This window comes from Lagenorhynchus albirostris, chromosome 6 (genome assembly GCF_949774975.1).
Source record: "Lagenorhynchus albirostris chromosome 6, mLagAlb1.1, whole genome shotgun sequence".
Lineage (NCBI taxonomy): Eukaryota > Metazoa > Chordata > Mammalia > Artiodactyla > Delphinidae > Lagenorhynchus > Lagenorhynchus albirostris.
Genome location: NC_083100.1, coordinates 67,531,096 through 67,548,463, shown reverse-complemented (window position 1 = coordinate 67,548,463; position 17,368 = coordinate 67,531,096).

Here is a 17,368-nt window from a genome sequence, read left to right as displayed (position 1 = left end):
GCTTGGGTAAAGTACCTACTGCTGGACAGTTGCTTTTAACCAGGGGACAGTAGCTAAAGAAGGAACTGCAATTTGTCTTACTAGGATTAAGAGTCCTTCCTTGAACCTATCAACTGAGACCAGGAGTCATATGCCATCATACCACTAGGGCAGTGTCTATTATATTCAGGTGACTGAAGTGGACATATAGGGCAATTTTTCAAAGGAAAGAAAATACTTTCCCAACAAAATAGGAGGTGAACATGCTGAGTCAGTAAAGCCAATTTAGTAGCATCCATATGCATAAGCACTTAACAAAAGTGTTCTCCTTATGAACTTGTAAGAAAACACAAGGATGAGTCTTGTTTAACTTTTGAAAAATGACAATATCATTTTAAAATTTTAAAGTAGACATTGATTCCATATACTTCTCTTTTTTTTTGGCGGTACGCGGGCCTCTCACTGTTGTGGCCTCTCCCGTTGCGGAGCACAGGCTCCAGACGTGCAGGCTCAGCGGCCATGGTTCACGGGCCCAGCTGCTCCGCGGTATGTGGGATCTTCCCAGACCGGGGCACAAACCCGTGTCCCCTGCATCGGCAGGCGGACTCTCAACCACTGCGCCACTAGGGAAGCCCAATCCCATATACTTCTGATTTGAATGCCCAACTGTCATCTGCACAAGAAGCAGGTATTGCCTCCATTTTTCTGAAGAGTAAACTGATGTGACTTTGCCACTCAGTGGATTTTTTGGGACATTTTAGTTGCAAGTGATAGCCAACCCATTTCAAACTGGTTTAAGTAGAAAGGGAATTAAACAACCTCACTTTTAAACTTATTTAAATAGCCATTTACCAGGAAATGGATTGGATTCAATGAGAATATTATATTGAATGCTTGACAACTGGGAGGTAGCAATAGATATTGAGTTTACCATCCTGAGCTGAACAGAGTGACTGTGGGGTCCAGCCACAAATCTGAGTAAGGAAAAGCTATGAGAAGATAAAAAAAAGTATAAATATCAGAATCTACACGTGTAGTTGAACTCCCTACTGAATCTGTCTCCTGCTTGGAGGAAATGATGAGAATCTAGTCAGTATCGATCATCAGGGAAATTCAGTTCTCTGAACCTCCTTGAGGTTTTCAGCATTGAGATAGCATTCTTTTGGCATTACCTTCGCTTTTCCTTTGGCAAGTCCTAGATAATGCAACAAAGTATTATCCTGAATGTTAAGGAGAGGGCTGGGCTCCACCTGACTCCTTTGAGAGTCCTCTGTGGCCATGGCACAGTCTACAGAGAGCAGTAAGACAATGAAAAAACTAACTCTCCAAGCCCTGACATGATAAATTTAAAAAATAAAAACTTGTCAGACTTCGTACTAAAACTAATCATAATAATAAGTGTCTGGAAAATGGGTTAACATTGTTAATATAGAAGGAAGAAATTACTTCATCTCCTTTGTTCCTTTCTGGTTAGATTAAAACTTTGTAGAAATACTCCTTATAGATTTGATTATACCCTGTGTTGGCCCCTGCCTTTAGTCCCTATTATGTCTGTGCAGCTAAGGACAGACAAAGAGATTAGGATCAAGGGTTCTCTGATATTGCAGATCTATATTCTGAGCGACCATAAAATCGTGCTGCCAATAGCCTTTACTTTTACAGCTCTGTGGGGAGAGGAAGAAAACAAGATTAAGAGAATTGAGATGTTGTGATAGAGACCATCTTAGGCTTTCCAAAAAGCCCATCAGTCTATGAAAGTAGAAATATACGTATGTGTTCAGAACAAAACTGTTCTTGCCAACATCAGTGAAAGGGGTTTTGAAGGGAGTGTACCTCAGCATTTAGCTAGATACAATTCAATGATTTCAGGTGCTGATTTGTAAACTAACAACTTAAAAAAAGCTCTTTGTTGCTTTACAAACACGAAGTGGTGTGATTCCTTTGGGAATTCTGAACAAGCAAATATTTTTGTTAGACATGGCAGTGTTTTACAGGAATATGTTATTATCATTGGTTTTAGTGCAAATCCTGAGAAGATGTTTTTACTTAGCACGTAAAGGGCTTGGCAAAGCATTCCATCTGGAGTACAGGAATCGGGCCTATTAATATGAGAATTACATACAAATCCTCTAAGGCGTGGATGGGAGAATAAACCTCATACTGTGCATATGCAGCAGCTATGTTAACATGATAGATTTTCAGTGCTCTACAGGATCCATTACTGTGTTTTGGGCCAATAGTCCATGAATTTGAAGGATTTATACAATGGAGCATAACAGCTCTGTAGGTACAATTATGTCCCATCAGATGAAAAAATGTCTTTTTAAAACCTTCCTATTAACCTGTTTGCTCCATAGACCATAATCCTTTGAAGGTTAAATTATACACAAAGCAAAATGGGCCAAGTCACCTCATTTTGGATTTTAAAATGTATTTATGGTGAAAAAGCTCTCCAAAATGGGAGAGTAGAAATTGTACCCAAGAGTACCATCAAATCAAGGTGATTTTTAAATGTGAGTAAAAGGCACTACTTCCAATTTCTGCTCAGGAGATAAATCTTGATAACCCAAAGATAACACACTCCTTTATGTACCATTTACATTCACAATCATCTAAAAATAGATCAAACAATTGAATACAATCCGAGTAGTCAAATAACATGAGATAACAGCTCTCAAAGCATGGGCAGGCACAAAGAATCATGATGAAGCTGTAAGCTACCAGTTAAATGGAAAAACATCGTTAAAATCCTTTACATTGCCTACATCTTGTCTGTGCTTGGTACTTAGATGAGAAAAATTAGATCACATGAATTTTGAATTATTGATATAATTTTATTCCCTTCACAAATATTGTTGAATCTAGTATTTTGTTCAACACATGCTAAGTATTTAATGCATTTTAATGAATGTATCAATGGGGTCTAAATTATTAATTTAATGTCTCTCTCAGATAGTAGGAATCTTCTGATAACACTGCCTTAAACCATAAAAGCAACTATAATGAGTTGCTGGAGACAAGTGCTTGCTGATCAAGGCATTGTTATGCCCTTTATGGTGAACCACAAATCAGCCTCTCATCCCAACTACCTAGAACCAATCCTGATACAGAGGTGCTCTCATTTCAAAGTTAAGTACTGATGGTATAGACCTGTTTAAGATTTGGAGTGTATAAGCTCAATTATTCAATTAAAAAATTTGAAAGAAGAATAGTTAAGTGGGTCAATGCAGAGAAAAGACTGTTTCTTTCAATTGGATACTTTGGTGAATGTCTTTCCACTATCATCCTTACATGCTGTTCTCCTTGTTCATTTGAATTCCTGTTAATGACATTCATTATTTTTCCATAAATTTTGGAAAAGTACTTTGAAATCTTTGGAGAAATGACAACATAAATCTAAAGAGAAATTAAAAATAAACACACTATAAGTCTAAAGAGGAATAGAAAATAAACATCTGTGAACTCTCCCAAAGTCCTCTTCTCTTTAGCAAATACAGAAGTAGAAAGAATGGACAAGACAATAAAAAGTGACTAGCAAGGGACTTCCCTGGTGGTCCAGTAGTTAAGACTCCATGGGCACGGTTTTGATCCCTGGTTGGGGAACTAAGGTCCCACATGACGTGTGGCATGGCCAAAAAAAAAATAAACAACAAAAAAATGTGACTAGCAAAATTATACCCTTTAATTAAAAAAAAAAATCTCAGTTTTCTCATTCAAATGCATGAGTCTTCTATACCACACTGAGTCCCTATCAGCATGCAGTGTGGTAGTACATATTCTTACTATCTCATGGTGCAATTCTCCTTCAGATAGAGATCTGTGAATGGATTTAATTATAATGCAGGTCCCTTTAATCTGTATGCTATGCCAGCTCATTTGTGAGCCTATGCATTATTAAGTATGTTGTGATAATTAGGAAGCCTACACTTTTTTTTTTTTTTTTGCGGTACGAGGGCCTCTCACTGCTGTGGCCTCATCCCACCACGGAGCACAGGTTCCAGACACGCAGGCCCAGTGGCCACGGCTCACGGGCCCAGCCGCTCCACGGCATGTGGGATCTTCCTGGACCGGGGCACGAACCCACATACCCTGCATCGTCAGGCGGACCCTCAACCACTGCGCCACCAGGGAAGCCCCAGGAAGCCTACACTTTTAAAGTGATCCTTACCAAACCTAAATATAAACAGTCGGTGCGATTGCATTGTCTGCCTAGATAACTCTTCCCCCCAATAGTAGAGAGATTAAAACTGGAAAATTCCAAGTAATCTTTTCCTTCTCTCTTCCATACGTGGCATGAAAGAGGCCCATTTCCATTCAACTCAGCTCTTTTCTGTAAAGATATGTAGGAGTGAGAGGGGGTAAACTGCTGTTGTAAAGAACTCCAAGACTGTTGGCTTTCTCTGTGTCCTCATTTTGGGCTGAAGGCCCCATATTACAACTTGGTAGGAATATGCTCTCAAACACTTTGCCTCCCTGGGCATTTATGTTCTGCTCTCAGGAAGCACATTTGAGGTGTGGATAGGCAAATCCACATGGGTAAAATACCTGGGGGGGGTCTACTCTGATTCCCAAGCTGTTATTTGGCAGAATGTAGAGACTGAGGAAAGGAGCATAACGCTTCCATAAAGAAACCACACAAATTCCTTTTTTCTCTTTTATTTTGGAGGCCCATGGGAGTGTCTTCCAAATGGAAAGGGAAAAACTACACTGGGTATTATTCAAATCTCCTTCATGCCATTGGTGTAATGTTCTCATTTCCTCTACAAAGGGACCACTCATGTGATTAGGCAATGGTGTTTTGTTTTTATTTTTGCATCCAGTTGTGAATGTTTGGCAATGGAAATGCCAATGGGCATAAATTCGGGAATATAAAATGTTATCTTTTTATATTAGGCCTGACACAGGCTGCAAGGGGAAAGCGTCTACTGAAGGGGTTTTAGCTTATCTTATTCTTTTGTAGGTCACTAAAGGCAAGACTTTTTTAATAGATTAATCTCCTGAATGTAGGAGTTTTGTGTACTTCTTGTTACAAAATGTTTGCCATCTTACTTTTAAGACTCAAGTTTATTAAAGGGGAATGATATTGAGAGTTTGACACCCAAAAAATCTTTCAACTTTTGTATTCTAGGCATTCATGACTGTGACCTAATTTGAGCTCTGGGCACTAAACTAGCATATGGGTTGTGCACAGCACTGCAGAGGACAACATATTAGAGGGAAAGAGCTAACCTTCCTTCCCCACCTTTTCCCAGGCAAAATTATGCACTGGCCATACTACTGAGCATTAGGTAAACTTAATGTTGCCCTTGATGGGATAAAGAATATGAGATTCATTAATATGGTAAATAATATAATCAATTGGGAACACAGGGTGTCAACCATGCATTAGAAACATTTGCTTTTAAAACCTCTCCCAGCAATTACCCAATTGGTATTTATAAATTACAATCACACACGCAGATCAAGGAAACTCGCTGGAGCAATTACCTATGCATGAATGATTTCACCTTTCAGGACACTAGTAAAAGTAAGACATCAAATAAAACTAGTTTATCTTTCTCTGTAGCTTGGAGATTGAGAGCTATTTCATGCTTGAAAACTGGCATTAGTGCACCAGGATAAGGTCACGTGCTAATTCCAGTAATTTACACTAAAGGAAAAGAAAAGGAAAGAAATAAAGGAAAGGATAGAAGAAGAATGAAAAATAGAACCACGAGAAGACAGCTAGCATTAAATTAGCCTAGGAAGCTTGTAAGCAGATACCCAAAAAATCTGCCTGCCCTCTTCATAAATAGGTTGCAGAAATCATTGCCAGTTTAGCCTGCTTGGAACTACTTTCCAAACCAGAGTTGGAAGACATGGTGTGTATGCCAAAAAAAGCTATTCCATATAAATATACAACATATAATTCCACTATTTCATATAACAGGGATACCCCAAGAATCTTAAAGGTTTCAGACACAGCCTGGTTTCCATGAAAGATCAATTTCCTCCTTTTCTTCAGGTTAAAGGGTGATGAGGTCTGGGGAGGAAGGAGGAGAGAGCAAGGGAGAGGTATTGAATCTTTTGGAAAAGTAGTGGTACAAATATCCTATGATGACCTGCCCAACTGCGTAACTCAAATTCTCTGTGAAGTCTCCATTGGTATGATTGCAAATCGTTGTAAAGCAAATCGTTGTAAAGCATAAATGATTTTAAAATACATGATAATTTTGAAGCTGCAAGCCATCCGATAATTACCCCATGCAACTGATGTAGCTGGGTGGTAATGAATGTTTTAAAAGAGAGATGTCACCACTTAATTGAATTCCCTACAAAGTCCTATCTTCACTACATTTTCTTTATGTTGTCTACTGCTTGACTTCCAGGCTATTTCTAAGGAGAAGCACAGTGGATCAAAATAGATTATGCAATGAGTTAGGCCACTCTAATGGCTCATGTAGGTCCACACATGAACTGGTTGGTTGTGGGACATTTCTTCTGCTCACTCAACACTTGCTCCAGCCATATTTGGGCTTCTTCAAACCTGGGAAGTTCATGACCTCCTCTGGCCTTTGCTGTTGCTCCTTCCTCGGCCTAATATGCTCCCCTCATATTTCCTCATGGCTCATTCAGACCCCTTACTCAAATTCCACTTTCTGATGATCACTTCTCACTTCTCTACCCTCTCATTACTCCATCCTCTTACCATGCTCTACTTTTCTGCATAGCACTTATTATCCTCTGAATTTATCATGTTCATTTATTTGTACACTAGAATATAATTTACATGAGAGCTGGAATTTTTTCTCTCCTATTCACTGCTTTCATCCCCAGGATCTGGCAAATAGAAAACATGCAATGTATAAATGGCAAATGAATGCATTCACTTATCCATGCATAGAAAGAATCTAGCAACTAATTATTGACTCAATGGTTGGTTGTCTTCCTGGTTGTCAATCTAAAATCGTAGAACTGTTGTAGATCTACTGACATTCTTATTGCAATAAACTGCATATCCCCCTCTCAAATGCGGGCAGCAAGATCTTTAACATTGGATATATAAAAATATATTAAAAAAAAAACAAGAGAAACAAAACATTGCACTGTGTAATGTAGTTGGATGGCTTTGACCCAAGATAATCAAACCCCACCACAACCCTTCCTAATCAGAGACATACCTTATTCCCATTCTTATAAAAACTCTTCATGTGTTTATTTATTTGCACAATATCTGAATTGAAAGGGGTCCCATTTTAAAATTGTATCTGTTTGTGTCATAACCTTAATGTCACTTAAAGCTACACCTTTAGGAGAATCTATTTAAAATTAAAATAATTACTTAAGAATAGTGCCTATATTTTGCAATTTTAGGAATGTAATCAGGGTAGACAGCCACTACTTTGTGCTACAAATCTGAATGTGAAATTTCAGAAATCCTCCTTGCATTAAAAATGAATTAACTGTGTGATTATTAATTGTGCATATTCCAATCCCTTTGTGCTGTACTGCATGTTTCTTGAATCTCATTTGAATCCTTTGGCTAAGTAATGTGTCAAGGGGGGTACGAGCCTGAATGCCTGAGTTATTTAAAAGGCAGGACAGCTCTTCCAGATTAGAATACCAATGAGTGGGGTTAAAAAGGCTCTCCTGTAGTTGGAGGGCAGCTCTCAGTCTGAGAAGTACCTGAAAAGGACCTCTATGGACTAATTTTCAGAATCACATTGTAATGTGGGCTCATGTCAATCATCAGAACAGACAGCTTCATCCCATGATATAAACTAGTTATACATTCAAGAGCTGCCAGAAGATCTTCATTAAAAAGGGACTTAGCATTAAAGGAAAAAGGTTGTTTTATTATAATACTTCAAACTCAGTTTTTTGTTTTATATGTTCTCAGAATTCTTTTTTGTTCTTCACTACAATATCAAAAAAGTACCACAGAAGAAGGAAAACATTAAATATTCCAGTTTTAAATAGGAATCAAGGAAGCTTTCTCGTTTAAGGCATTAAAATCATATACATTTTTCCTAAATTTATTCATGGCTTTGAATAACAAAAAGAAATCTCTAGATGTAATAGGAGGATGTTTTTCATCTTTTGTGGGAAGGGATTTGCAAAGCTGACTACTCAAGGTAAAATATCTACTGGCAAAGTATATCAGTGAGAGCTTGATACATATAAATTTGTATAAAACCTTTGGGCTCTCCACAAGCTTCCAGATATCAGTTAGATATTACAATTGATGTCATTAAAATTTAATATAATTGCATTAGGAGGAAAACAGAAACAATAACCATGTAAGTAAATCACTGACACTGTAATATAGTATTTAAAGAAAACGTAACAGGGGTTTAATAAAACAGATGAATGTATCTTTTTACTTATATTTGAAAGTTCATATCAAAACCTTAATTTAAATATATTTGTACAAGTCAGGTAACCTCTTCAAAATATTCAGCATATATACTTATTTACCTAAATCATCTCATTTCTATCATCAAAAATGTCAAAGAAATGGCCTGGTAAATGGAATTAAAACAATTACGGAGTCTCTTGCAAGTAAGGTGTTTGTCTCATAGGGTACAATAAGCTCTGTTTTCTGTGCACTTTCAATGAAGAAAATGCAATATTGTGACTCATTTTCTCTCCTGAAACTGAAATTGCCAATTCCAGAACACAAAATCTCAAATTGGTCTCATTATTTAAACGTGTTCCTGATAGAGGCATCAGTATTTATTTACAAATGACTCACATTAAACCACAATTTACAACTTTTTCTTATGACAGAATCATGCTATATGTTTTTTAGTGCTTCCCCTCAGGAGTCTACCTGGAAGCAAAATCATTAAAACTACCAGTGGAAGCCAGGGACTGTGCTGGTGGGGATGTTCTCCCACCATTAGGAGGAATAGGGCTTAATTAAAGGCCTTCTGATGCTCAAAGACCAAGTGCTCATAATAAAGAACATGTCTGAAGTCCCTGTCTTCACTCTTTTTCCCATGCAATGACTTTTTATGCACAATTATGTGTTTTCCCCATCATCCTCATATAAACAGGCTCCAAAATTCACAGGATAGAAAGAACTGAGCATCTTTGCAACACTCACTATTCACAGTGCTCAGAGCATTGAGGGTGGTAATTTTATCAGCCAAAATTTGAAAGAAATCATAAATCAAACCTTTGTCTCCCCATAGTACTATGGAGAGATGCAAGATGGAAAGGGAAAAGACAAATATTATTGTGCTTGTACATTTTTCATTTGCAGATTTCTCTAATTTCTAGGGGGATATGGCTTATACCACTGAATAGATTGCTGTCTTATCTGTATTCAATATCTAGCAACTGATAAGAACTCAAAAATACGTTTTGACAACTAAATAAAAATATCAAATAAATAATGCCATGTGGTGTTTGAGTATAATTTTGATAATAAATTAACAAAAAAATGGCTAGAATTATACAAAATGGAGCTGCATGTAAACCGGTCTTGAATTTACTGCTCCTTGCAACTGGATTCAGGGCAAAAGAATGTTAACTCATTGAATTTTGTTGTTTGTTCAAAATGTTTTAATACACAAATCATTAAAAAGATTAAATCCTGGTCTTCAGTTAAATGGCTGAGATTCATAGTTAAGACCTACAAGTTGAGAATACCTAATTAAATTTTATTCTAAGTAGTTTAGAATATCATAGAAAAAGCCTGTGTTGTTCATATTACAGTTGGATTTTCATCTCCATGAAAATATATCTTTGAATTTTTAAGTTAATCTTCTCTTTTATAGTTATTTTTATGACCAAATATTCAAAGTGGTCAGAAATGAAATGTTTTCTTAAACTATTATATTTTCATATTTCAACACACTTGAATAATTTTAACTTAAAAATTAAGTTTACTGAAATATTTAAAATTTTATTTTTGCCTGTTTTTCCTATTTAAATGTTTAAAGAAAACTGAGAGGTGAAAAACAGTGCAGTTTTAACACTTAGTGATTCTGTTCTATACTCTATCATGATATAAACCCCACCAAAACTCTGTTAACCCTGATACAGGGATCTGATACTAAGACTTCTAGTTACTAGGCAAGTATATTTTTTTGCAGGACACATTAATATTCATCATTAGTACATATTATATTGACCAATCAGATATTTTTAATAAATAATTCAAGGACCATTGTCTTTAGCATATGAAATGACCAAAAAACTCATACGTCATGGGAGCAAAAAATACCTTGAATACAGAAGGCTTATTTTATTTTATTTATTTATTTTGGCCACACTGCTCTGCTTGCAGATCTTAGCTACCTGACCAGGAATTGAACCTGGGCCCTTGGCAGTGAAAGTGCAGAGTGCTAACCACTGGACAGCCAGGGAATTCCCCTGAAGGCTTATTTTATTTTATTTTAATTTTTGAATTTTATTTTATTTTTTTATACAGCAGGTTCTTGTTAGTCATCAATTTTATACACATCAGTGTATAAAATTGGGATCAGCGTACACATCCCAATCTCCCAATTCATCCCACCACCACCACCCCCTGACCTTTCCCCTTGGTGTCCATACGTTTGTTCTCTACATCTGTGTCTCAATTTCTGCCCTGCAAACCAGTTCATTTGTACCATTTTTCTAGGTTCCACATACATGCGTTAATATACGATACTTGTTTTTCTCTTTCTGACTTACTTCACTCTGTATGACAGTCTCTAGATCCATCCATGTCTCAACAAATGACCCAATTTTGTTCCTTTTTATGGATGAGTAATATTCCACTGTATATATGTACCACATCTTCTTTATGCATTCATCTGTCGATGGGCATTTAGGTTGTTACCATGACCAGGCTATTGTAAATAGTGCTGCAGTGAACATTGGGGTGTATGCATCCTTTTGAATTATGGTTTTCTCTGGGTATATGCCCAGTAGTGGGATTGCTGGATCATATGGTAGTTCTATTTTTAGTTTTTTAAGGAACCTCCAGACTGTTCTCCATAGTGGCTATATCAATTTACATTCCCATCAACAGTGCAAGAGGGTTCCCTTTTCTCCACACCCTCTCCAGCATTTGTTGTTTGTAGATTTTCTGATGATGCCCATTCTAACTGGTGTGAGGTGATACCTCATTGTAGTTTTGATTTGCATTTCTCTAATAATTAGTGATGTTGAGCAGCTTTTCATGTGCTTTTTGGCCATCTGTATGTCTTCTTTGGAGAAACATGTATTTAGGTCTTCTTCCCATTTTTGGATTGGGTTGTTTTTTTAATATTGAGCTGCATGAGCTGCTTACAAATTTTGGAGATTAATCCTTTGTCCATTGATTCGTTTGCAAATATTTTCTCCCATTCTGAGGGTTGTCTTTTCACCTTGTTTATGGTTTCCTTTGCTGTGCAAAAGCTTTGAAGTTTCATTAGGTCCTATTTGTTTATTTTTGTTTTTATTTCTATTACTCTAGGAGGTGGATCAAAAAAGATCTTGCTGTGATTTACGTGAAAGAGTGTTCTTCCTATATTTTCCTCTAAGAGTTTTATGGTGTCTGGGCTTACATGTAGGTCTCTAATCCATTTTGAGTTTATTATTGTGTATGGTGTTAGGGAGTGTTCTAATTTCATTCTTTGACATGTAGTTTTCCCAGCACCACTTATTGAAGAGACTGTCTTTTCTCCATTGTATATACTTGCCTCCTTTGGCATAGATTAGTTGGCCATAGGTTCGTGGGTTTATCTCTGGGCTGTCTATCTTGTTCCATTGATCTATGTTTCTGTTTTTGCGCCAGTACCATATTGTCTTGATTACTGGAGCTTTGTTGTATAGTCTGAAGTCAGGGAGTCTGATTCCTCCAGCTCCGTTGTTTTCCCTCAAGATTGCTTTGGCTATTCAGGGTCTTTTGTGTCTCCATACAAATTTTAAGATCTTTTGTTCTAGTTCCATAAAAACTGCCATTGGTAATTTGATAGGGATTGCATTGAATCAGTAGATGGCTTTGTGTAGTATAGTCATTTTCACAATATTGATTCCTCCAATCCAAGAACATGGTATATCTCTCCATCTGTTGGTATCATCTTTAATTTCTTTCATTAGTGTCTTACAGTTTTCTGCATACAGGTCTTTTGTCTCCCTAGATAGGTTTATTCCTAGGTATTTTATTCTTTTTCTTGCAATGGTAAATGGGAGTGTTTCCTTAATTTCTGTTTCATATTTTTCATCATTAGTATATAGGAATGCAAGAGATTTCTGTGCATTAATTTTGTATCCTGCAACTTTACCAGATTCATTAATGAGCTCTAGTAGTTTTCTGGTGGCATCTTTAGGATTCTCTCTATATAGTATCATGTCATTTGCAAACAGCGACAGTTTTACTTCTTCTTTACCAATTTGGATTCCTTTTATTTCTTTTTCTTCTCTGATTGCCATGGCTAGGACTTCCAAAACTATGTTGAATAATAGTGGTGAGAGTGGACATCCTTGTCTTGTTCCTGACCTTAGAGGAAATGCTTTCAGTTTTTCACCATTGAGAATGATGTTTGCTGTGGTTTTGTCATATATGGCCTTTATTATGTTGAGGTAGTTCCCTCTTTTTTATCATAAATGGGTGTTGAATTTTGTCAAAAGCTTTTTCTGCATCAATTGAGATGATCATATGGTTTTTATTCTTTAATTTGTTAATATGATGTATCACATTGATTGATTTGTGAATATTGAAGAATCCTTGCATCCCTGGGATACATCCCACTTGATCATGGTGTATGATCCTTTTAATGTGTTGTTGGATTCTGTTTGCTAGTATTTTGTTGACGATTTTTACATTTATATTCATCAGTGATATTGTTCTGTATTTGTCTTTTTTTGTAGTATCTTCGTCTGGTTTTGGTATCAGGGTTATGGTGGCCTCATAGAATGAGTTTGGGAGTGTTCCTTCCTCTGCAATTTTTTGGAAGAGTTTGAGAAGGATGGGTGTTAGCTCTCTAAATGTTTGATAGAATTCAAGTGTGAAGCCATCTGGTCCTGGACTTTTGTTTGTTGGAAGATTTTTGATCGCAGTTCCAATTTCATTACTTGTGATTGGTCTATTCATATTTTCTATTTCTTCCTGGTTCAGTCTTGGAACGTTTTACCTTTCTAAGAATTTGTCCATTTCTTCCAGGTTGTCCATTTAATTGGCATAGAGTTGCTTGTAGTAGTCTCTTAGGATGCTTTGTATTTCTGCAGTGTCTGTTGTTACTTCTCCTTTTTCATTTCTAATTTTATTGATTTGAGTCCTCTCCCTCTTTTTCTTGATGAGTCGGGCTAATGATTTATCACTTTTGTTTATCTTCTCAAAGAACCAGCTTTTATTTTTATTGATCTTTGCTATTCTTTTCTTTGTTTCTCTTTCATTTATTTCTGCTCTAATCATTATGATTTCTTTCCTTCTACTAACTTTGGGTTTTGTTTGTTTTTCTTTCTCTAGTTCCTTTAGGTGTAAGGTTAGATTGTTTATTTGAGAAGTTTCTTGTTTGTTGAGGTAGGAGTGTATTGCTATAAACTTCCCTCTTAGAACTGCTTTTGCTGCATCCCATAGGTTTTGGATCATCGTGTTTTCATTGTCATTTGTCTCTAGGTATTTTTTTATTTCCTCTTTGATTTCTTCAGTGATCTCTTGTTTATTTAGCAACGAACTGTTTAGCTTAAATGTGTTTGTGTTTTTTACATTTTTTCATGTAACTGATTTCCAATCTCATAGTGTTGTGGTCAGAAAAGATGCTTGATATTTCAGTTTTCTTAAATTTACTGAGCCTTGATTTGTGACCCAATGTGTGATCCATCCTGGGGAATGTTCCGTGTGCACTTGAGAAGAAAGTGTAATCTGCAGTTTTTGGATGGAATGTCCTATAAATATCAATTAAATCTATCTGGTCTATTGTGTCATTTAAAGCTTCTGTTTCCTTATTTATTTTCATTTTGGATGATCTGTCCATTGGTGTAAGTGAGGTGTTAAAGTCCCCCACGATTATTGTGTTAGTGTCAATTTCCTCTTTTTTAGCTGTTAGCAGTTGGCTTATGTATTGAGGTGCTCCTATGTTGGGTGTATATACATTTATAATTGTTATATGTTCTTCTTGGATTGATCCCTTGATCATTATGTAGTGTCCTTCCTTGTCTCTTGTAACATTCTTTATTTTAAAGTCTATTTTATCTGATCCAGCCTTCTTTTGGTTTCCATTTGCATGCAATATCTTTCTCCATCCCCTCACTTTCAGTCTGTAGGTGTCCCTAGGTCTGAAGTGGGTCTCTTGTAGACAGCATATATATGGGTCTTGTTTTTGTATCCATTCAGCAAGCCTCTGTCTTTTGGTTGGCGCATTTAAACCATTCACATTTAAGGTAATTATCGATATGTATGTTCCTATTACCATTTTCTTAATTGCTTTGGGTTTGCTTTTGTAGATCCTTTCTTCTCTTGTGTCTCCCACTTAGAGAAATTCCTTTAGCATTGTTGTAGAGCTGGTTTGCTGGTGCTGAATTCTCTTAGCTTTTGCTTGTCTGTAAAGCTTTTGATTTCTCCATCGAATCTGAATGAGATCCTTGCTGGGTAGAGTAATCTTGATTGTAGCTTCTTCCCTTTCATCACTTTAAATATGTCATGCCACTCCCTTCTGGCTTGTAGAGTTTCTGCTGAGAAATCAGCTGTTAACCTTATGGGAGTTCCCTTGTACATTATTTTTCGTTTTTCCCTTGCTGTTTTCAATAATTTTTCTTTGTCTTTAATTTTTGCCAATTTGTTTACTATGTGCTCAGCATGTTTCTCCTTGGGTTTATCCTGTATGGGACTCGCTGTGCTTCCTGGACTTGGGTGGCTATTTCCTTTCCCATGTTAGGGAAGTTTTCGACTATAATCTCCTCAAATATTTTCTCGGGTCCTTTCTCTCTCTCCCTTCTCCTTCTGGGACCCCTATAATGTGAATGTTGTTGCATTTAATGTTGTCCCAGAGGTCTCTTAGGCTGTCTTCATTTCTTTTCAGTCTTTTTTCTTTATTCTGTTCTGCAGCAGTGAATTCCACCATTCTGTCTTCCAGGTCACTTATCCGTTATTCTGCCTCAGTTATTCTGCTATTGATTCCTTCTAGTGTAGTTTTCATTTCAGTTATTGTATTGTTCATCTCTGTTTGTTTGTTCTTTAATTCTTCTAGGTCTTTGTTAAACATTTCTTGCATCTTCTCGATCTTTGCCTCCATTCTTTTTCCGAGGTCCTGGATCATCTTCACTATCATTATTCTGAATTCTTTTTCTGGAAGGTTGCCTATCTCCATTTCATTTAGTTGTTTTTCTGGGGTTTTATCTTGTTCCTTCATCTGGTACATAGCCCTCTGCCTTTTCATCTTGTCTATCTTTCTGTGAATGTGAAGGCTTATTTTATATGGAAGCCATTTCCAAGAAAATCTCAATGCATTTTCTTCTCCCCATTGAGCTTCTATTTACTGTTTCTATTCCCCACCATCTTCTTATTAAACATAATTGTTGAATGAAAGCTGCAACAGGAATGAGTCTCTTTATTTCATGGTTATTTAAACAATAAAGCCAAAACTCAGCTAAAGGTTAAATAATGTGGCTGTGTTCTATGACTCTTTGGGGTGATAGTGCAAGCCTGATTTGGCTCTGTTGGGATCTATGAAAACATGTTAAGAAATTTGTAGAAGTTATACAAATGTGTTGAAATATATGATTGGATTGGTAGAGATTAAAATTCTAGCTAGAGAGAGTAAAGTCCTGAATTCCTTCATTTCACATTATTTTTATACATTTATATATTTAAATATATATTACCTATAATAGATATAAAGTATACACATAATAGAATACACAAATATATGTATACATATTAATTTGTGTATTGTATAGATTTATTTCATATACTATATATTTCTCCTGTTTTTGTAAACCAAACAAATATTTTTTATTAGTATTGTTATTAATAATCAAAATGAGACTAAGAACATATCATCTGCACAAACCTGAGGGCTAACATAACTAAAATGCCCAGTTTCTTAGCTGGAGAGCTCCACGTCTCAGGACCAGGCTGGATGGCTGCAGTGGACCCCCTCCCATGCCCTGGACCACACCTGCCCAGCTGCCCCTGCTGCTGCTCTGTTTCCTATTCTGGCAACTTGTTAAAAGTTGTCATATAGTATATATTTCTTAATCCTTGCTTTCTGAAGCACTTTCTTGTGGTGTAAACCTTTTTTTTTTTTTTTTTTTAAGTATAGTTGTGTTACGATATTGTGTTAGTTTCTGGTGTACTGAAGCACTTTCTTGATATTTAGTAGAGGTGATTAACTAATGTTAAGTATGAGGGAAGAAATGTATACATATTTATACACACACATATATATCCATCCATACACACATATATACACACATGTAAACCACACATATATGCATATACATATATATACACACACATTGTAGGGGAAACATATGTATATTTAAAAATATATCTAAATGTTTATATACATTATAAACATGTATAAATGTTCAAATGAAATAAATATGATATATTGAATGATGATGGTGGTCAAAAGCAACAGTAATTTATGTAAGTTAGAATGTAGAATCCAAACCAAAACATTCTGAGATTTATTAAAATACATCCTGTGAGCCTAACTGTAGAAATGTTATCAACAACTTCATTGTCACAAATTTAAAAGGATGGGAAAACTAGAGGACAGAAGTGGGCAGGAAGAGAGAGATGCTGAAGCAGAGAAATATAAACATCGCTGACCCAACCTGACAATACTTCACTGAGATTCAGGAAGTTTTCAATGACAGTATTCAAAAAAGGCTTCCATGTAACAGCAGTAAAGACACCATCAACAGCTACTTCAGACAGTTCAGATAGAGCTTCCCTCCAAGGATGGAAAGAAGTGATAAGTGGGATGCTGCTGTAAGCATCCAGACTTAGAAGGATTTCTCGACTTTATATATTGATGACCAAGTTGAAAGAATGTACAGCAAGGTGAGAATCTTGCTGGTGAAACAAAAAACCAAGGAAAGGTGGTCAATAAAATGGTGAGTACAGTACAGTTGGACGATTAGAAACCTTGAAGTTAAATGGCATTTTGCAATTCATTGTGAAAGAAAGAACAAAAATCACTGAGACTGAACAAGAAGAATCTCAAAAGAATTCTCCATTTACAAATGTTCTTACAGAAAAAGGAACAGTCTTCAGATCTGATTATACTTCTTCACAGCCTTCAGATGAAGAGCGAAACATTATTTAATCCTCTATAGATATTTTTGGGCATGTGTGTAAATAATAAAGTTAAAAACAGGTTACTGATTTTTAAAGTCTAAACATCTAGTATGGAGACAGATTTTCCTTAAGTCAAAAAACACTATGTAGTACTAATAAAGCTCTTCTAGAATCATTATCTTT